This window comes from Sminthopsis crassicaudata, chromosome 2 (assembly GCF_048593235.1).
Source record: "Sminthopsis crassicaudata isolate SCR6 chromosome 2, ASM4859323v1, whole genome shotgun sequence".
NCBI lineage: Eukaryota > Metazoa > Chordata > Mammalia > Dasyuromorphia > Dasyuridae > Sminthopsis > Sminthopsis crassicaudata.
In genome coordinates, this window is record NC_133618.1 from 435,754,429 (window position 1) to 435,777,765 (window position 23,337).

The 23,337-nt window shown below is 37.4% G+C and overlaps 1 protein-coding gene across 1 annotated transcript in view; it reads right to left on the reverse strand.

Moving 5' to 3' along the window:
- The window catches only part of COL23A1 (collagen type XXIII alpha 1 chain), a 471,275-nt gene that overhangs the window by 379,298 nt on the left and 68,640 nt on the right, over positions 1-23,337 (reverse strand). The window lies entirely within an intron of this gene.

The following is a 23,337-nucleotide window of genomic DNA, read 5'->3' on the forward strand; positions in this document are numbered from 1 at the left end:
GTAAAAGAGGAAACTGGAATTGCAAAGGGCCCAAGAAACCATATGGTTCAACTCCCTCATAAAAGATGAGAAAATTGAGGCCTGAGGAGGTCACATAGCTGGAGGAAAGGGCCAAAGTCTTAATTTCTGGTTCTGAGCTTCTCCTATTGCCATGAAGTTAACCTAGTTCTTTCCAGATCTAAGATTTACTTCAGGCTGAGGCAAGGAATTTAATTTAATTTGACATAGTTAATTAGGTGCCTGCCATGGACTGTGCTAGGCACTGGAGGAGTGAAAAAGATTTTTAAATCTTATCATGCCCTGCTTCCAGTCTAAGAGGACACAACATATACATAATCATCAGAATAACACACAAGCACATCAGAGAAGCACATGCAATGAGGGGGCCAGAGCAGGAAAAGGTCACTGATGATTGAAAGGGCCGGGGAAGGTACCCCTGAAGGCTGGAGAATGTGGAATTGAATTAGAATAGTTGGATATGTTTTTATCTTTAAAGTGGGGAAAGAATAAAAGATTCAGAAATGGAGACCATAAAGAGATAGAGATGAGAAGTTACATGTGTGAATATCTATATTTGGAAAGTTAACAGTCTGGAATCACAATTTGGAACAGAAGCAATGATGATACGGAATAATGTGAGCTGAGGTCTAAAAGGTGCAAGGGCACCAGAGTGTAGTGGCCTTAGTTACAAAGAAAAGGCATCTGCACTTTATTTGGGAATCAATGGAGAACCATTGCAAGATGTAAGAGCAGCAGAATGACAGTCCCAGAAAAGACGGCCTCTCCTGAGGTGGTAGCCGTGAGAGTAGAGAAGAGGAAACAGATGTGAAATGTTGTAGAAGTGGAATCGACAAGATCTTGTGGACTGACCATGCATGAGAACAGAAGGAGTCAGAAAAGAACCAGGAACCAGCTAGGTTCAAAGGTGATAGGGAAACCATGGATGGTGGTAGACAGTAATGACATACTAGGAATAATACAGCCAGAAAGAGCAATGGAGAGAGTAGAATAGACACTAAGTTCAGCTTGGGATGAGTTGAGTTAAAGGAGCCAGAAGGATCCATCCAGGTCCAGGAAACTCTGACTCCCCCATCTTTATGAAATCAGGAAGCTACAGATCATAAAACTTCTTAGGTTCAAACTCTAAAATATAGGATTCTTATAATTCTATTAAGGATGTAAATGGGTCTGGAGCTCACAAGAAGGGAAGGTCAGGATGCATGTGGAAATGGCTTGGATTTGGAAAGAGGTTTGAATTCCTCCTCAAACTGCAAAACCTTTGTGCCAAGCCACAACCTTTGTCTCAGTCTCCTGATGTGTAAAATGAAGAAATTGGGTTGGATGTTCCTATGATCCCTTCCAGATCTATATTTATGATCCTATAGATAGGAGGTAAAGATGAAGGAATCATAATAACATATGTAATATGTTCTGTTTTGTTATATTTTGTAGATAACAAATAATAGAAATTATTATTGTTACTAATATTTATATAGAACTTACTGTTATCAAGCATAGGGCTTAGCTTATTACATTTATTTTGTCATTTATTATCTATTATCTCACAACAACACTACTATTATTATCTCCATTTTATAAGTAGGCAACTGAGGAAAACAAAGGTTAAGTGGTTTGCCCAAGGTCACACAACTAATAAGTTTCTGAAGTTATATTTGAACTTAGATCTCCTTGACTCAGGGCAACCAGATACAGTGGGCAGAGTGCTGGGCTTACAGTCAGAAGGAACTGAGTTCAAATCCAGCCTCTGACACTTTCTAATTGTGTGACCCTAGACAAGTTATTTAACCCAGTCTGCCTCAGTTTCCTCATCTGTAAAATGAGATGGAGAAGCTCCAGCATCTTTGCCAAGAAAACCCCAAATGGGATCATGAAGCATCATGGACTCAACACAACAATTTTATGACTCTAGGCTCAGAATTCTATCCACTGTACCATCTAGCAGCTTTTATTCAATCTTCTACATAAAGGGGGAAGCTAAGGTAGGGAATGAGATTATAAAGGAAGATAGTGTAGAGAGGAATGGGAAGAGAGCTAAGGGCAGAGCCCCGGGGACCTGGAAACAGAGGCAGACTCAGAGAAAGGACCACTGAAGAGATCAAAAGAGAATTGGGATTTGTTATAAGGCCTTTTGTTGCTCTTTTCTTTTCTTTTTAATGGGGGCCAGGGAAGGATGTGATGGTAGTGGAGATGGGGTAATAAGGAGAGAGATTTTTGTTTACTGAAAAAAATTAAGTTAATTTTTTAAAAACAGAGATAACCAAGAAAACGTGATTTGGGGGGAAACAAGTCAGAGCTATCAGCAGAGTCCCAGGATGTTTATAATTGAGCAGGAGAATAGTCGAGGCAAGAACAAAACAGATTTATTGGGAGAAAATCAAGCCCAGAAGCCTACAAATGGAGAAGAAAAAGGACTTTCAAAGGCCACACATGGACTGTGTTTGGAGGGGAAAGAAATAACCAAACAAGGAATCATTCAGTGAGTTGGGGACAAGTTCTAGAGAAAAGATATGAAGACAAGTTTCATTTTCTTATATAGAATTAAATATTACTTGATTCCTATCATAAAGTGTTTTTAGAATAAACTTGATCCAGATTCTCCTAATCTGTTGTTGAGAGCAATAACATTAATTTCCCCCATCTGTAAGATCAGCAGGGGCAGGGTGGATACAGGAAGGGGTATAGTGCAGATGAATTCACAGGGGCTAGGGCTGGGGTCAGAAGCACTTTTTGAAGAATTCGGACCCACTCCACATATTCTGTCACATAGTCTGACACACAAAACATCGTGCCTGTCTCTTCTCCTGCTGAGTCTCAGTTTTCTATCTATAAAATAGGAAGTTGAGGCTACGTAATGTCTTAGGTCCCTTCTAGCTCGGATACTCTATAGTTCCATGAACAAATAGCTAAGAATCACCTGGTGGTGCTTTTAAAGCTTCTTTTTCACTCATTCTTTGATTCAACTAATCCTTTTGGAGCACCTACTGTAAGGAGGGCACCAAATCAGATTGTGAGAGATACAGAGAGAAAGGTACAGTGCCTGCCTTATAATCTAGAGGGAGGGGTTCTTAATCTGGGGATCTATGTAGTTTAAAAAATTGTGATAACTGTGTTTCAATATAATGGTTTCCTCCGTATTTTATTTTATTAGTTTAAAAACATTGGCTTCAAAAGTCTGCCAAATGGGTCCCGGGCAAAAAAAGATCAAATGAAGTCAAGAAATCGAGAAGTATGTATTAAGCAGCTATGTTCTAGGCACTGTGCAAAATGCTTTACATTCATTATTGACATATATTACTTCCCAATAACCTTCATTATGTGCCAAGCATGACACTAATGTCTTTATAACTATTCTCACAACAACTCTGGAAGGTAAGTGCTGCTATCATGCCCATTTTATAGATGAGGAAACTGAGACAAGCAGAAGTTAAATGACTGAAGCAGAATTCAAATTTCTAATCCAGTGGAAATGATTCAAGTGAAAATGCATACAGATAAATACAAGTGGAGGTAGGTGGTAATTGATTTCCTGAAGGCTAAACACCCAACAGATCAAAATAGAAATAAATCTAATAATAATAATAATAATAGTATTTATATTAGAACTTTAAGATTTGTGCAGTTTTATATATTCTTTTCCTAACTCCAAGTCTCATTGCCTATGCTATGATCCTGCAACTGTATTTGGTCGGCACTTTTCCTAGCCTATTCTGCTTTGCCAATAATTATTTATTGCCATTTCCTATTAGATTGCAGGTTTGTTGAAGGTAGAAACACCTTTGCCTCCTTTCCTCCCTATCCCACCCCCCAAATCTGGTAGACGGTTCTCAAATAACAAATATTTATTGAATTGAATCAGAAGGCTTTTTTATATTAAACAGAATGACTAACATTTCCACTTTAAACATGTACTCATCTGTTTAAAGTTGGGGCCCCAAGGAAAATCCCTAAGAAGGGCCTCTATTACTCTTGGTTAATTGTACCATAAACAAACACAGAGGCTAAAGCGGCCCCTTTCTTTCATCAGCCCCCTGCTGCCCAGGGTTTGCTCTGGCATAGGATATGGATGTCCACCCTCAGAAATACTCCTCCCCAAGAGCACAAAGACTTGTGAAAGAAAATACAGTGCATGTCCTTAGAGAAGTCTCTTCGCTGCAATTTATATAATGATGAGAACCTGCCTATTTGGCCGGTGAGTTATGACAGAACAAATCTTAGGAGGGTGTGGGTGCACAACACCATTCCCTGTTTAACCAGCCTGTGGTCCAGGAAATACCGGGGGTGCAGCTGTTACCTGCACTGACGTATCATGAGCAATGGCTCTCATATCTGTTGACATTTCTAAAAACAAAGCACCAGGCTGAACAGAGAACTTCGACCATCTGCTGGTCCTTATCACAACCTCCAAACCCCTGTGACAGCAGAGAAATCCATCTGACCATAACCAGGACTCGATCCTGGCAGGGTAGGAGCAGAAGGGGGTTACTGAAGTGTGATTTTGTTTTTATTCTTTCTAAAAGCCTCCCCAGACTGGCCTTCCTTCTGTCATGTATCACTCAGGCTCCTGTGACTAATTACAGGCACATCATTTATGAATAATTACATTTCCATTTGGCTAACAGCTTATAGCCATGGCAAGGCGCTCAGAGAAGGTCCCTTTAAAAATCCAACCTGGAAATTTCAAATGTTGTCCCTACTTAGTCCAGTAACTGAGATGGACAACATCCCAACATGTGTCTGACAAATACTGTACAGCTGTTGTACCAAACTTGTAAATTAATGATAAGTTCTGGTTAAGAACATCTGGTTCAACTTAGTTCTCAAGGTACACTTCTCAAGATTCAATTTTCCAGTTTAAGTTAACAAACATTTATTAAAGACCTACTGTATACAAAGCATGGAAAATTAAAAAAACCTTCAACATAGTATGGTGGGGCTGCAGTTAAGAAGACAGACAGAGAAGAGGTAATATGATATAGTGGAAAAAACATTAGATTTGGAATAAAAAAAATCTGGGCTTGAATCTGTTGAGTTTTGGACACCTTGTTTAACTTCTTTGAATCTTAATTTCCCCATCTATTAAATGAAGTTGAGCTAAATGACCTTTAAGGTACCTTCCAACTCTAGAGTTTTCAACTTAAACCAGAAATGTTGATTTAGAAGTTACCTGCATTAGAGGACATGGTTGAAGCTATGGGAGTGAATGAAATTGTCAAGACTTCTAGAGGAGATATCAAAATTGGGAATAAGGAATTTAACAAATAAAGAGAGTATTCCAAGTATGGGAATTAGTATGAGCAAAAGCATAGAAGTAGGAGAGCATAAGACTTTCTTGAGCATAAGAATATTTCAGTATGGCTGGAGTAGGAGATTTGTGGGGTATCTAAGTATGAGATGAGGGCTGGAAAGATGTCAGACTGTGGCAGGTCTCATACATCAGTGAGATCAAAGAAAGAGGAGAAAAAGGACTACATGTACAAAGATATTTATAGCAACTCCCTTTGTTGTACTAGGAACTGGGAACTGTTGTTTGTCCTTCATTCTGGAAGAGGACCATGACATCAGGGAGATGATGCTATGACATTTCTAGTGAATTGGATTGAAGTGAGGGAGGGCTGTGCAAAGTCACCAGTCTCACTTTCTCCTCCAGAGGTATCTGGGTTCAGTGGCAAGATATAGATTAGGATAACTGGAAATGGCCCTGGATGAAATGGGATATCTAGGGCTTTTTAAGCTAAGGTCTTCAACAGATTTCCATTTGACTTGAAGCAACACCCAATCAGTGATTAAGGCTAGGCAAGAAATGAGGCAGAAAATGATCTCTCTTACCTAGTTAGAAAAAATCAAAACATTATTTATATATGTATATGTATACACACACACACACACACACACATATATATATATATATATATATATATATATATATATATATATATATATATATATATATATATATATATATATATATATATATATATATATATATATATAAATGTATGTGCTTCTATACATAAATAGATATAGCAATCTGAGAGGGGAAGACCCTTATCATTTCTGGCCAAAACCAAAACAATTGCTGTTTACATTCACTCAGCTGATCAGAGCCAGGGGTCCAAACAATGAATAAATGGGGATTTGTGGAACCTTTTGTTAGTCAATCAATGAGAGCCAGAGTGATTCAGATTTAAGGTATGGTCCTTAAAAAAGAAATTTAGAAGCTAAATGATCAATATTTATATCACTTTGAGCAGAGTACCTGGCAGGTAAGAATATGATAAACTGTAAGAAACTAGGGAATGCCCAGCAATTGAGGAATGATTGAACAAATTATGGTATATAAATGAAATAGTATAGTCTTGTGCCCTAGGAAATGATGAAAGAGATGAACCCTAGAAAGACTTGTAGGAATTGATCCAAAAGGAAGTGAGTAGAACCAGAACAATTTATACAATTATAACAACATTGAAAAGACAAAGAACTTGAAACTCAATTCCTATCAATGAAATGACCATAATGCTAGAGAAACTATGATGAAATATCTAGCCCACTTCTTCTTCTTCTTCTTTTTTTTTGCTTTTTATTTACAAAACATATGGATGGGTAATTTTTCAACAATGGCCCCTGCAAAACCCGAACCCACTTCTTGACAGAATAGATGATGAACTCAAAATACAGAATAAGACATATATTCTCAGATATCCCACTGAGAATTTTTTTGTCCACAGTCCATCATCTATTACAAGGGTTTTGTTCTGTTTTTCATTGGGGGTGGGGGAATGATGTGGAAAGAAAGGAAGAATTGGGAAAGGTTTTCCAAAAAAAAGAGAAAAAAAAGAAAGCCACTGAAGCATTTTTAATGCATGAAAGAAAAAAAAAGAATGAAAGACAGAAAGAATCACAAACAGGACATTTCTGAAAATTAAATTCTGAATTTGTTATATACAGAAAAAGAAGATCAAGCTGTACATAATAGAAATCCGAAGTATCATGCAATCCTCTTTTGCTCTTCTACTACCTATATGAAAACATTCATTTTATTTAGTGTTTTTATTTAGTGTTTGTTAAGCTCAGAATAAAAAGGAAAAACAATTCCCAAGACTGTAGCAGACCTTAGATACCAGAAAAGGGGGTCTGAATTTCACTCACTGCACAAAAAAAGAGTCTAAGAATATTTGCAAAGTCACATGATCAGGTCTATGTAAAAGATAAATCTGACAGTGGGATGGAGCATAGCTTGGAAAAGAAAGGGAACAGATACATAGATTCCCAAGATCCTAGTGTCTGAATGCGACCTCAGAGACCATGCTGATCAACTTGAACTTGAATATCTTTTACAATCAATTCAACAAGAAATCATCCAAAATGTTCAGAAACTTTGTGTGAGAGAGTAACACACTATCTGAGATGGTCTGTTCCATTTTTGTTGTTTTTTCTTACACCAAGTCAAAAATCTGTCTCTCCATAATTTCCATTCTTGTTGCAAATTCTGCACTGCCCTCTCTTATCTACTAAGTGATAATGATAAAGTTTGTATCTGCTCAATTTCCAGTGATGATGAGGTTAGTGGCAATGAGAGAATTGTTAAAAATCCCTTCTGGTTGGCCTGTAGATTCAAAGTGAAAGAATTCACTATCCCAAAATATTAATTACAAAATGAAAGTTTTTTGTTGGATAGAAACCAGTTTGCTAAGAGACTGACTTTATAGTGGCAAAGTCCTATTAGGGAAATGGAGTCTGGCATTGAGAAGTGAATACCTTCTCAGTGGGCAGAGGGGCCTAGCAGCTGAGCAAGCTACTTTAGGCCTTCTGCAAAGAGTGAGTTTAAGGAAACCTGTTACATAGGATAGCTCTTGGTAGGGGTTTGGGACAGACTGAGCTGATTTGACCAGTATTTCTCAGTTGAATGAGAATTTAGAATTTCAAAAAGATCAATGGGAGTTGATTTGCCCTTGAATAGTGTTGCTTCTCTCATCTTGGGAGGATGGGCCCTTTCTCTAGACTCCTTGGAGCCTGGGAGATCCTGGTCTCTCAGATCAAAAAGGGGACACAATTGTAATTTTTAAGTGAACAGTTTGAGTAAAAGTTTCAGACTGATAATCTTATAAGGAACACAGCTTCAGTAAAGGGAACAGTTTCCCTCCCACTTCAATAACTCTTCAAATATGTGAGACAATTTTCACCCCAAAGTCTTTTCTTCCCCTAGCTAAGCTTGTCTAGCTCCACTAACAGATCCTCAGATTAATCTCTAGTCTTCCCTAAAGGAGCCAAAGGACTTGAGTTCAAATTCTATTGACTCTTGCTAGATGTGGCAGTCAATTCACTTAACCTCCCTAGGCTTCCTATTCCTTATATCTAAAATGACAATCCTGGGCAAGATGGCTTCTGAGTTTCTTTCCATTTTAACATACTGCAATCCAGTGATCTCAGTTGCCCTCCTCCAGACCATCTCCCAGTGACCAATGTTCTTCCTAAAATGTGGTACCCCAAACTGAATAAAAGACAATATTCCCCAATTCTGTCCTGGGCAGAGGTGTTGTATAATCATTTTCAGCCATTTCTCATTGAACCTGGGATTTTCTTGGCAATGATATTGGAATTATTTACCATTTCCTTTTCCAGCTCATTTTACAGATGAGGAAACTGAGACAAACATGGGTAAGTGACTTGCCCACGGTCACACAGCTAGTAAATGTCTGAAGCTGGATTTGAACTCAGGAAAATGAGTCTTTCTGACTCTAGATCCAGTGCTCTGTGCACTATGGTGCCACCTTGTTGCCAGGGAAGGATATACAGAGACCATTATCTCTCTCCCAATGCAGCCTAAAAAAAATAGGAGTTTTTTTGGCTGGCCACAACACACTGTTGACTCTTGTTGAACTTACAATTTACTACAATCCCCAGAGGGGTTTTTTCCCTAAAATTATTACTTAGCTATTCCAACTCCATCTTGTACTTGCAACTAATTTCTTGAAACTGAATAGATTTTTTATTTATACCTTTTAAATTTCATCTTATTAGATTCAACCCAGGATTTTAAGTCAGTCAAGATCCTTTTGTTTGATGGCTCTGTCATCTACAAGTTAGGTTTTCTTCCTAGCTTTGTGTCATCTGCAAAGCTGAGCAGCATGTCAGCTGTGTTTTTACTTAATTCATTGATTTTTAAAATACCCAATGCAAGCACAAGCTGAGAGAACCATTAGTGGTCCTATTGTCTAACATACATCTTTTCATTTTGTCCACTACAATAGGAGGAGAGATTTTTGTTAAATGAATTATTTAAACTTAGGTAAACTAAATCTCTTTCAATTCCCAAATTAGCAATCTAGCAACCCTGAGAGGTGTTAACAGCCTCTGCAAGTGGTTAAACAAAGATGCTGCCAGCAAAAATGGAGAGGATGGGTGGATGCAAGAGATGTTGTAGAGGCAGAATCAATAGGGTTTGATCATTGATTGACCATGACAATTGAAGTAGAAAGAAGGATCCAAAGCAACTCCAAGGTCTAAACATAGGATGCTGGATAAATCGCATTGCCACAGAGGACCCTTGCTAGATGTGGCAATGATTCTATACATGCAGAATGCCATTGAGACATCTAGATTCTCTTTCATTCTATAAGAGCCAATTCTGGGACTTTCTTCTTCTCCTTGGGTTAGTTACCATCTTTGCTTTTGGTCCCCAACATGAATGCACAGACTGGCCTCATTAGCCAATTGAGTTTCAGGGTTTGTATCAAATAGAACTTTGGATCTAGAGCTGGAAGGAATCTCCAAGGACATTTAGTCTAACCCTTTCAGTTTGCAAATCAGGAAACTCAGGCCCAAGGAAGGTAAATGACTTGCCCTGGTCTTCTGTCTCCAGAATCAATGCTCTGTGACACACTGCATTTCCAGGTTGTCTAGGACAGGAGAGCATTAAATGAGTGGATACGTTTCCAAACCCAGTGTCCTTTTCTCAATCTTTAATATCTTCAATAAAGTTTAGTCCTCTCCCTTTACAGATAAGGAAACTGAAGCTCAGGAAAGCTAAGTGGTTTACCCAAGGTCACATGGGCAGCAAGCATAGGAGGCAGAATTTGAGAATCCATAACCAGTGCTCTTTCCAGCATACCAGTATCACTCCTGACTGGTCCCAATGTCTCATTTTTTAAAAGTCTTTAGAGGACAGTGAATTTCTGCAATATCCTTTGTTAAACTACAAGGCAAGATCTTCTCCAACATTAATTGCCTTTGTTTTCTCTGCCATATTTGACTACTTTCTTACACAACAGAGACAAAGCCTTGATTGGGATTTAATTCACCAAAAAGCATCACAAGCCATCAATAAACTATATGTAACCCTATAAAAATTGGAACATTTTAATCCCATAAGCATTTATTAAAAGCCTACTACATATGCCATTTTGAATAGAAAGTCAAATGTATTCAGAAAAATATATGGAAGCAGACTAGAAAGACAGATTTGAGTCTGGTAAAATAGTCTTTAAATGACAAATAGTTATTGTGAATAAGTCATATTAAAGAGTATATTAAAATAATTTTAAATATAAGAGCTTACCATATCTTAGGCACTAAAGGTATAAAAACTAAATAACATACATTCTCTCCATGGGAAAGAATGTAAAAGTTTGGAACCAGATGTCTTGACTATAACCCCTGTTCCATTAGGCTCCTCTAGGCAAGACCAGGGGGCAAGTCACATCAAGTCTCTGGTTTAGGACTGCTCATCTATAAAATAAAAAGGCTGGACTAACTGACCTATGCAATCCCTTCCAGATCTAAAAGGATTATTAACCATCTCTACCCTCAATATGCTTAAATAACAGTAGAGATACCCATTCCTTTACCTTACTCTGCATTTATTTCACTTGAGGGCTAGAATTTCTAGGCTGATTTTTCCCCTTCGAGTTTGCATTTTTGAGTGATTGGAATGAAAACAAAATATTCCTTTTCAAAGAAAACCAATGTAAACTGAAACCAATATATGCTATTTTGAATTTCACACTAAAACTCAAGCCAGGAGGCTCTCTGCCTAGCTCCTTCACCATGTTATCTTTCTATGAATCCAGAAAATATTGATTTTACTAGAAGAGGTATATTACCCCTAAATATGACAGAGCCCAGACCTTTAAGGTCATCTCACCCAAACCCCCCTGCCTGATACACGAGTTTTCTCCAAAACATTTCTGGCAGATAGATAATCATTCAGCTTCTATTTGAATATTTTCAATGACAGGGAACTTACTATCTCACACTTTGACTAATTGGAAAATAGTTATTTTTTTTTCAAATGTGACTTCTTTTAACTTTTTTGGCATGTCAACTCAAAAAATTTAAATATCTACATAATATAAATGAAAGGCACATAAAACACACAGAGAGATTATCCCAGGATCAGGAAGACTTATCCTTGAAATGTATAAACTAGGTACCTCACTTAATTTCTCAGTGTCCTAAACAGTGCCCTAAGACTAAGTTGTGAAACAGGGTCAATCTGCATTGATAGAGGGAGCTTCCTTTCCTGGAGTCCCCTATAATAGTGAAATCAAGCCAAAACAAACAAAAAATATATCAGGGGCATTATTCTGGGAGCTGGGAGCAAGGAAAGCACTATTATAGTTATGTACTATTATAAGTAAACATTTTCAGTTAAAAACTATTCAAGCCATTTCTAATTTCTCCAAAGAACCTTCAAGAACTCTTCAAATGTCTTCACCCCATGGCTCTGTGTATTGTGCACACTTATGAAACACTCCAAGCTCTGTGGTTTTTAGCTGGGAATAGACCCGGCTGGCACCTAACAGGAAACCAGGAAAGTCCCTCGTCTGGGGACAGTCTTGCTTGTATGGTCTGTTTCCCATTAAACAAACCATTTATTCATAAGAATTATGAATTGTTGAATTATTACAGTGACAACATTTTTTGGAAATTCTTTGGTGACACTCAAAAGCTTCTGCTCACAAATACTTCTAGGCCCAGAGAGGGAGAGTTTACTGGTCTATTAAACCATATTATCTCTACTTTGGGAACCATATACAGAGTGAAATACAGTGCCTCAAACATTGTAAATGCTTGATTAATGCTTGTTGACTCACTATCTGAATGAATACAGCAGATCTGTGCTCTATAATATATGCTTATCTGTATAGGCAAGGACTCCTATTCTAGGGGAAATTTACAACTCAACGTTATTTTCTTTAAATCAACTGGTTGCTTAAAAAATAAATAGATAAACACACAAGCATATGGGACATCAATGCCCCAAATTCTGGCAGAAGCACATCCTGAGTTATAGACGTGAGCATACCATAGATTTCCTTCTGTTCAGAGGTAGCTGGAGCATCTCTGCTCTTCCCTCACCACCTGTAACTTCAAATCTATTTCCCTTCTAAACCCCGGGTCTGATCATTTCACTCCCCTGCTCAAGAAGCTTTAATGGCTTTCTACTGTTTCTAGGATAAAATGCAAACTTCTCTGTTTGGCAAATAAACCCCAGCACAATCTAACTCTGACCTTTCTCTCTAGGCTTATCATGTCCTCTCTCTTTTTCATTCTAAGTCCCCGTCACACCCATCTGCTTGGTGATTACTGGACACAACAAGGCTGATGGGGTTGCTGAGTCTTCATCTGAGCCCTGTTAAGGGACATTCAGCAGGAGAACTAGGAAAGAAGTGAACTTCAGTCAGAAGCTTCAGAAAGTTGCTCAAAACAATTGGCACCCTACATAAAACTTTCAGTGATTGAAGCATATACAAATAAACTAGAATTATTGTGAACAAATAGGAACAATTCTTCCCTTGGGCTGTACTTCTATGTCAGAAAGCAACCAAGTGCCTAACTCAAAACATAATCAATGCTATTTTATATAATTTGCATGTTATCCATGTATTATCTAAACCTAGAGAAATTCTCCAGTTCTGGTCCTTTTTTACTTAAAGTCTTCTGATCTCCATCACTCCAATGTTTCCCCACTACTTAACCTGGATTGCTTCCACTGCAACCAATTAGAATTCCTCAGTCTTAGCATCAGACTAACTAGGCTCTGCTTGACTATTCTTAGGTTAAGCGAAATTAGAGCAATATTTCAAATAAACCCTTGAAAATCGCTTTTTTAAAAGTGCACATCTGAGACAGGCTTAGAGTTTGTAACTTCAGTCTCACAAAAAAAAAATAACTCTAACTTCTTCAGAATTAGCAACAAATCAATTCTATTCAGGTCTTTTGAGAAAAGAAGTTATGAAGAAGGAAGGCATGAGCCACTGAGTAAGGATCCCCAGAACTTAAAATATTTCTGTGTGGGTTGAAATAGAATCTAGGGTTCTCTGACAAGATTTCTTGGCTTGACGGTAATTCATGGTAAACAAACATCTTGGATTCCCTTCAAGATGAGGAAAACTGTAGGAGTCACTATGATGAGTATAAAAGCCTTAAAGCATCAGCAACTGTAGTCCAGTGAAAAAGTATCATCTTAGAAATCATCCCAGTTTGTGAACATTAAAAAAGGGAAGCATCAAGAATAAATCCTGGCAGATTAATTATTTAATTTTCCCTTAGGGTTACTAAACTGGGATGACTAGATTTCAGCAAGGCATTTGACAAAGACTCTCAAGGTATCCTTGAGAGGAAAGCCAGAGAAGGTAGCTAGAGAACAGTTGGGTTCAGCGGATTCCAAACTGGTTTACAAGGCTGAAATAAGAGTAGTGATTAATAAAATGAGGGTCCAATTGGACCTATGGAGTTCAAATATTTTATCACTGACTAGGATAAAAATCATAAATAGCATACTGATTAAATATAAGTTCTAAAACTGTCTTAAAAACCTGAAATGATTGATCAATTTAATAATGTAAAATTTAGAGGCAATATCAAGTTTTGGACCTAAATTCAAAGATCAAAGAATATAATATATGGGTAGGGAGAAACCTGTCTAAATAACGATTTATGGAAGGAAAAGATTTGGAGGTTTCAGTGGATTTCAGGCTTGATAAGAGGAGACAATGAGATATGGCAAATAAACGAACAAAAAAGATAGCATAAAATCAGGCTATGTTAAGGAATGAGGTACAGAACAGACCTGCAAACCACTGTGTTGATCAGCCTACAATTGGTACACCATGTTTAATTCTAGTTACTAAATTTTAAGTTTGACATTGACAAAGTAAAGAGGATTCAGAAAATCGCAACCTGAATGGTAAAGAGACTTGAAACCATACTGTTGAGGATGGATTGAAGGAACAGAGAGTATTAAACTTGGAGAAGACAAAGCTTTGTTTTCAAGTTTTAAAAGATGGTCATATTTTTAATTGGCTCTAGAGGGGAAAACACAGAACAATAGATGGAAGATATAGATAAGTTGATTTCAGTTTGATAGAATGAAAAACTTTCTAGCAATAGGACTCTCTAAAATACATGGGCAGTGATTTCCTCTCACTGAAGATATTAGAGTTGTGTCTGGGTGACTCATCACAAATGCCATGAAAGATAAACCTGCTCAGACAGGGAATGGACTAAGTGGTCTTTTCCAACTCTGAGATTCTGTGATTTCTCCAGTTGTAAGCAACTTGTAAGAACAAGGCTGAACATGTTTTTAGCCTCTGGCTTTGCACAAGCCTGTACTTCATACTGTGTTCTTAGCATAAATATAGACACTGACCTCTGTGTCCACTAAAGAGCAGAGAGCTCTCAGAGCACACTTCACAGAAGAAATTTTCAAGATAAATAAAGGTCTAATTGTTGCAATTAATATCCTGCTATCTACTCAATCTGGATTTTATAGCAAAACATGAAAAGCCATGTAAATCTGTCAGAAGGATTGTGGAGATGTTCACAAACATTTGGAAAAACCACCATTAGGTTAGTAAACAAAAAGGTCACTGAGAGTCATTCTGGGGCCATGTATAGATGGGCAAAGGAGGAGTGTTGAGCGGGATAGACAAACAGAAGGGAAAATGCTCCCCAAGAACAAGACTTCTCATGGGGCCAGCACTTCCTGCCTCTGTCAGGTCAGATTAGATTATCCCTTCAAAACTTGGGAAGAGGTACTTGAGATAGTACAAAAAAGAATAAACCTCAACTTTTTGAAAATGACCTTCAGTAGGTTCAGTTTTCATTTGAGTATAGATTTAAATTTCACTCTGACTCCCTTTGCCTTTCCCCAAATAGGAATGTCACGGATCTACCTTTTCCTTACATTGAATATGATAAGTCTACAGCAACAGAGGCATAAGGTATGGTGCACAGAGGTGTAGAATAAGGACAGATTCCCAAGGAAGATGATTATGACACAATAGAAATTGGGCTGAAATTTCCCATGAAAGCACACTCTCTGACTCCTGAAATAGAACTCAAATCTGCTTACATCATGTTATGGTATGATATAGAGGACAGAGCATTGGACTTGGAAGCATAAAGATTCTACCTCTGACTTAACTGGCTGAGTAACCTCTGTTCTTCAGATTTTCCAACTGTAATACGAGGCGCCTGGGCTTGATGGTCTCCGAGATCCTTTTCCTCTCTCAACCTGTGACCCTATTATTACTTTCTTTATCCCCAAACTGAAAGTAATGAAGACCACCCATAATAGTGATGGCTTCTTTTCTTACAAAGTCAACAAAAGGCATTGTACATTTTTGTTCATTTTGCTTAAAAGGAGTTTTATACCCCTATCCAGGGTCAACTGAGGCCACAGTTTTTAGAGAAAAGTAGGCAAGCAGCCATATTGGAGTAGAATGAGCCAAGGATTAAAGGTTAGGAGACAAATGCTCTACAAATCCTGCTGCTCCTCTGTTGTAAGTTTAGAAAAGTCTCTTCCCATTATTGGGCCTTAGTTTCCCTATCTATAAAAAAAAAAGAGGCTTAGATCTGCAGGGTCCTTTCTGTTCTGATGGTCTGTATTACAGGATCAAAAATTTAAAGTTTCAAAGATTTGTAACTTGAAGAAACCTTTTAGGCTCACTAGTCCAATTTCTTAATTTCACAGTTAAGAATGCTGAGACCCACAAAGCCAGCTACCTAGATTTTAAGTGGCAGCCCTAGGATTTGACCCTGGTTCAAATCAACCTCTGACTAAAATCTATCTGTCTTTCCACTATACTACACTGTGCTGAGAGCCCTTCCAATTCTGACATGCTATGAAACTAGAGAATATTTTTGAAACCTGAAAGGCATGGTTAATGACAGCATTTTTATGTATTTCTTTTCTTCTGCAGCACAAGACTGGAACACTTAGAGTTGATGTTCAGGTTTGTGGTTTGGGAAGAATTCTAATGCCAAAGCTAGGAAAAACAAAATTTTACTCCTCATTTTGTTAATTTAATAATGTTTGGTTTTTCTGTCCCAATTTTTGAGATGTTGCATAACCCTAAATACATTTGAATTTAGATTTTGTCTGCAGAGGCTCTAAAAAGAGGGGGAAATGTCAGGTTCTGCACTTCCAGATCTTGAGCTGGGAAAGACTTTAAAAATCACTACCATAACTTCTTCATTTTACAAATGAAAACAAAACCCAAACAATTGACTTGCCCAAAGTCACACAGATTTTGGATAATACAACTAGGAATCTGAATCCTCTGACTCCAAATCCATTATTCTCCCACATTACATAGCAAATCTATTAGACTATGAGCTCCTGGCACAAAGTATGCCTTAAATAAATGTTAATTGTTATTGTTACAAGTTATGAGCTCTGTGCCAAGAGCTTTACAAATATTATCTCATCTGAACCTCACAATAACCCTCCAAGATAAGGTTTATCATTATTTCCCTTTTACAGTTGAGGAAACTGAGGCAAACAGAATTAGTGCCTCGCCCATGATCACAGAACTATTAATTTTCTGTGACTGGATTGGAACTCAGGTCTTCTTGACTCCTAGTCCATAGTTCTATACACTGCACCATCAAGCTGCCTTACAAGGGGAAGGGAGTGCATTCCAGGAATTTGGAATGGCTTGTACAAATGCTTGGAGGCAAGAAACAAGAATATTGAGTTCAGAGAATGATCAGGTGACTGGAATATAGGGTTCATAAAGAGAAACAGTTCGAAATAAGACTGGAAAGATTCTTACTTGCAAGGCTAAGGAGTTTGCCAATTACTCCAGAGGCTAAAATAGGAACCAAAGAATGTTTTTGACCAGGGGAATAACACAGGCCAGTGCATAAGGGACAAAGAATATGACAAATTCTCTTTTGCCTAAGGCAGCATGTTTCAACAGAAAGTGATCCATACCTGAGGCTCAGCTCTGCCACTTAACTAGTTGTACACTCATGGAAAGGACTTAGGAGGTCAATTAATCTAACGCCCCCATTTCATATATGAGGAAACTGAGACCCAGAGAGGATAAGTGGCTTCCCCAAGGCCATGTGACTAGTAAGTAGCAGACCTGAGATTTGAACCAAAGGTTCCTAATTACAAATCTAATATTCCTCTCATTGCACCACGTAAATGGGAAGTATTTGGAAGAAATAGTTAAGGGACCCACAGGAAGCTTGAATAATTTTTTTCCAAAACACCTCATTTCCAATGATAAATATAAATGTCAAAGGCCAAGTTTTCAAAACAACTTTTCAAGGCTCCTGGCTGTTTTAGGAAAAGACAAGTGTTTCTCCAAATGAAAATATCATCCCAAGGTGGAATAGGGAGAAGTTGAAAGTGTCAGAGGTCAAGTAAAGACTTTAAATTAAGCCATTGAAAAATAATTTAGGAGTATTCTAGGAATTGGTATATAGGAATAAGATATTTGTTGTAGGAAGGGAAAGGAAAGGAAGGAAAGAAAGGGGGAAGGGAAGGCAAAAGAGGGGAAAGGAAAGGGGAAGAGGAAGAGAGTGAAAAAATCAGGGAGAGTAAAAAGAGGAAAAGAAGTGGGAAAGGAAAGGGAAAGGGAGGAAACGAAAAAAGGGAAGAGGGAGAGTAGATCGGGGAAAAGGAAAAAAGGAAGAGAAAAGAAGGAAAAGGGAAAGAAAAGGACAAAGAAAGGGAAAAGGAAAAGGAAGAGGAAAGGGAAATGACAAAGAGAGAAAAAAAAGAAAGATTAAAAGTGAGAAGGATAAAGAGAAGAGAAAAGAGGAAAAGGATGAAGGAGGACAAGAAAAAAGAGAAGAAGGAGGAGGAAAAAAGGGAAAAGGAAAGTGAGGAGGACTTGAGAAAAAAGGAAGAGGGAAAGGGAGAGAGACTGAAATACATAAGGAGAGAGAAAAAGAAAAATAGAGACAGAGCCATAGGGAGAGAAGAGAAGAGAGAAGACAGACAAACAGACAGACAGACAACAGAAACAGAGTCAAAGAGTGGGAAAGACAGAGACAGAGAAAGAGGTGGGGAAAGAGGGAGAGAGACACAGAGACAGAGACAGAGTGGGGAAAGAGAAGGAGAGGAGAGAAGACAGAGAAGAGACAGAAAGAGAGAGGTGGAAGGAGAAAAAAGGGAGGGGGAGAGAAAAAACATGAACAGATGAGAAAAAGGTAAAAAGAAAAGTCAAGTTAGGAGTTAGATTGCTGACTATATAATCATGACAGGCATGAATTAGTCAGCAAATCTTGAAATTCCAGGCACAGCTCTGAAACTTGGAAAGGCGAGATAGTTATGCCAAATAAAAGGGGATTCTTCTTTACACTAAGAAGTAGGATGGCTCAGCAGATAGAGGATGACCTTGGAGTCAGGATACCCTGGGTTCAAATCCTGTCTCTGTCATATACTAGTTTGGCAACCAAGGGCAAGTTACTGAACCTCTCAGTTCCCCATTCAATAAGGCTACAAGTTATAAATGGGTTACTGATCTGCTTTGGTGAAGGGTGCTTTTATATCACAAGTTCTCTACAGATCCAGCCCTTTCCCCCCATTCCCAAGGAAATCCTATTTTCCAGATAGTACAGGATATGCTAAGAATGCATTCTTAAGAGGCAATGAAGAATGAGAAAATAAATGAAAAAAATGTTTAGACAAATTCATAAAAACAGATTTCTAATGTTAATTAAAAATGTTAATTGTTGATCAATTATCCATTTAGTTTCCCAACCAAAGATAAAATGCTGGACCATATCAATAATAATAGCTAATAGCTAACATCTTTGCAGAGTTTGAAGTTTGCATAAATAAATAGCTTTATTTTGCAGCCTTTTTTTTTTTTTTTTTTTTTTTGCAAACTTGAGGCTCTAAGAAAAACCATGAAAGTAGGTACTGTTATTATTCCCTAGGAAACTGAGGCTGAAAGATTTTGATTTGAGGTTCACAACTGATAAGTGTGTTCCAGCAATCAAACTCAACTACTCTGGGCTGATCCAAAAGAACAATCTTCATACTCTTTTGATCAGTCTGGATATTTCCATTTTCTGAAGAATAAATTAAAAGGTTAGATCATTGAATTAATTCTTTAGAAGACATAGATTCCAATGGAATCATTCTTATTATAGAAAAATGGCCAAACTTGAACCATTTCCCTTATCAAACACCTGGTTCTGCCAAATTTTATCTTCATAAATTTGGACAAATTACTTGATATTTCTGAGATTCATCTATCTCACCTGTAAAAAAAAAAAAAAGAGGATTTGGATTATATCATCTCTGAAAACTGTTCCAACTCTAAATTTCAGACTAAAAGTTAGAATCAATTTTGTCCTTATGATTTGGGTTGTTGTTGTTGTTGTTGTTGTTTTCCACTTATTATCCAATAGCCATGTAGGAGAAAAATCATTGACTTTAGAGTCAAAAGAACTAGATTCAACTCCTGGTTCTTCAGTGTTATACTTGTGTGATCATGGCCAAATCCTTTCAATTCAATGGATTTGCAGTTTGGGGATGGAAAGAGGGAAGACAATTAGATCTGTTATATTTCCTTCCCAGGGATGGTGTGAGTATGATGAGAAATCAAGTATAAGTGCCGTGCAATCTCTATGTCAATATCAAGATGCAGATATGAATTCCTATGATAAATTCATCCAATCTGTCTGCAGAAGTTTTATATCATGTTTCATCTGTTGTGTTATTTTAGTTCTATAAAATAACAATGTAATTATTTTAATCTCTATCTTTTATTCTCATACCCCAAATTCATGGGGTATAACCTCAAAGCATAACCTCAAAGTTGTAAGAATTAAATGCAAATCTGGTTCCAGCCATTCTCTTTTTACATTTTGGGATACTGCTAGTGAAAGACTGGCTGGGATTCTGTCACCCATATAAACAATAGAAAGAGGCTGTACCTAGGGGGATTTCCAGGGACTCAATCCTCAGCACTGTGTGCTCCACCAATCCAAACAAAAAGAGGGCACAGAAAAAGGACAGATAAAAAAGCTCCCATTGTGACAGTTTCCCTTAGAATCAGGGAAGGCATAGGGCATGCCTTAGTCAGTGCCTCAGTGGAATCTGCAAAGACCCTTTCCAGACCAATGAAGCACTTTCGGGGGCTCCACAGAAGATGATGTTCCTTTCCCTTAATGACTTAAACACAAGAATTCTAAACTGTGGGCAAAACCAAATTCCAGGGGCTGAAGCCAAAATATTCATTCCTTCCTGCCCAGGCAACAAGTCAATTCCAGTAGAAAATTTCACTCCTTGCACAAATCCCACAACAGCCTTTTATTAGGTATGAGTGAGTAGTGTGAAGTTCCATCGCCGCTACTTTAAGAATCACAATTTGCCTCTTTCTCTCTGCAGGGAATATTTGCTTTGGCAGTCTGGTCTGTTTCTGATATACCCATCAGGAAAACCACAGCTGGCCAGAGGTGAAAGGTACTCACAGCAGAGTGTCAATCACCGATTCCCAGCTTTCAGTTTTGCAACAATCCAGAGTGTCTCTAATTATCTCAAGGGGTGTTCCAAAAATCTCAAAAACATCCAAAATACATTAATTTAAATTTATGAGAATAAAATGAACACTAGCAAATTCCTGCTATAAGACAAATGTGGTCCTAATGCCTTCCAAATTGAAGGATAGAGAAAGGGAATCACTATCACTAATGAACACTGCTACATATTGATATTAAATAAAATGCTGGCAATGAAACAAAAGAAATATATATATATATATACATATATATATACATATAAGAGGAAAATATTCATTATGACCAACTTAGATGTATACCAGAAGTACAAAGATGGCTCAATGTTAAGAAAACAATTAGCATAATAAATAATATTGATATGCTTAGAAACATACTGAGAAGCTATGTGGCACAACAGAAACAAGTCTGGACTTGGGTCAGAGAACCTGATTAAAATCCCTGCTCTGCTATTTACTACTTAAGTGAACTTGGATGAATTGCTCATTGTCCCTGGACTTCAGTTTTCTCATCTGTAAATAAGTGTAGGATAGTGGATAGAGCACTGGACTTAAGAGCTATGAAGACCTGAATTCAAAACTTGGCTTAGACTTGCCTTATTAACTGTATGTCAGCTAATAAAACAGGAAATACTTTCTGTTTCCTCATTTGTAAAATGAGAGAACTGGACTTAAAAGTCTTTGAGACTCCTAATCTATTATCCCAGAAAAAACGACATATAAACTAAAATGGCATGACTGTATTCACAGATTTGGGGAAAGCCCTTAAAAAGTCAAAGCTCATTTAACTTATAAACACTAAAAGGCATAAGAATTAAATAACTTTTAAAACGTTTAAAAATATCTATAGAAAATCAAGAGGTAACTGCATTACATGTAGTAGAGAAACACTAGAAGTTTTCCAACTAAAACTAGAGATAAAACAAGAATACTAATGCACATAATTGTGATTTAACACAGTGATAGAAATCCTAGCTTGAACAATAAAATAAGAAAAAGAAATCCAAAGAAAAATCATAGGTAAAGAGGAAAGAAAAATAGCAACTTGAGGACAATATGACACCTTAAGTGGAAAAGCCAAGAGAATCAACAATCAAAATAAATTAAGTCATAGGACAAAGAATAAAGCAATTAAAAAAAAAAAGATCAGTGTTTCTATTACTATCAACAAAAAGGGGGGAGGGAAGGAATGTATAGCAACTTTTCTCCAACCTCTGCTTTTAGTATAAGGACAGCAAAGGAGAAGGGATTAATTAAATTTGACCATCAAAAGAGGAAAATTGAAGAATCAGGGAAGAAAATGATATAGTTTTCAATTGCAATGTGAACCAGGTCAGAGGAAGGGGAAGGATGAAAGAATAAAGAAGGCAAGCAAATGGAGAGACCAAGCAAGGTATTAGTTTATCTTGTTGAACTTAAGGTAGCAAGATTATATCTATGAGCAAAGCAAGCAAAGAGAGAGGAGACCCAAGGAAATGGATGAGAGCAGAGGAGCTAGTATCAGAATACAATGGTTATATCCAGATTATGATCCCTGCTCTTGAGTTCATTTATTCAATACACAAAAATGAGCCAAATCTTCCTAAAGAACAAGTCTTCCCAAGCCAACTATAATCTTCCTAAAAGTTGTGAGTGTGTAAAAATGTTTACTTGTTCCTACTAGGAACAGCTAGTAGAAGACTAAAGCTCAGCATCTGAATTGTTTTTCACTAAACTCTTTCAGTTTGGGACAAACTTAAAGAGTAGTTATAAGGAGGTAGTGCAGCATATAAGTCAGGAGGACCTGAGTTCAAAACTGGTCTCAGACACTTAATACTTCCTGGCTGTGTCACCCTGGGCAAGTCACTTTACTCCAATTGTCTCAGAAAAAAAAAAAAAAAGTAGTATATTAGGCCATGACAATATAGTGCAGGAAATGATATTCATCTACAAATTTAATGCAGGAGCAACCAAATTATTGTTCAGACACATTATTGAATTAGACAAAATTATAAAATTTATATGGAATAATAAAAAAAATTTAAATCTTGCAAAATCAAAAAAATTGCAGAGTTATTTAAGGGACTTTTAGAAAACATGTAGTCCTACTTCTACCTGACTGAGAAGACATTCTACAACACAGCTGATAAGCAATCATCCCTTCTTTGCTTGAAGACCTCCAGTTACTAGGAAATCCCTGCTTTCCAATGAAAGGCAGCTAAGTGATGCAATGGATAGAGAGCTAGATCTGAAATCAAGAAGACCTGATTTCAAATCTGACTTCAGAGAGTTACTAGCTTTGGGATCCTGGACAAATCACTTAACCATATTTGCCTCAGTTTCTTCATCGGTAAAATGAATTAGAGAAGGAAATGGCAAAGTACTCCAGTATCTTTGCCAAGAAAGCCCCAAATGGGATCACAAAGAGTCAGACACAATTGAAATGACTGGACAACAAAATATGCCTCAAATCAAAGCCTCCCAGGTCAATGCCTCCTCTTTACCTTTAAAAGTCAAGATGCTTCTTCTTGTTCAGCAAGCCAAATCTTCCCATGGTCCCCAAACAATT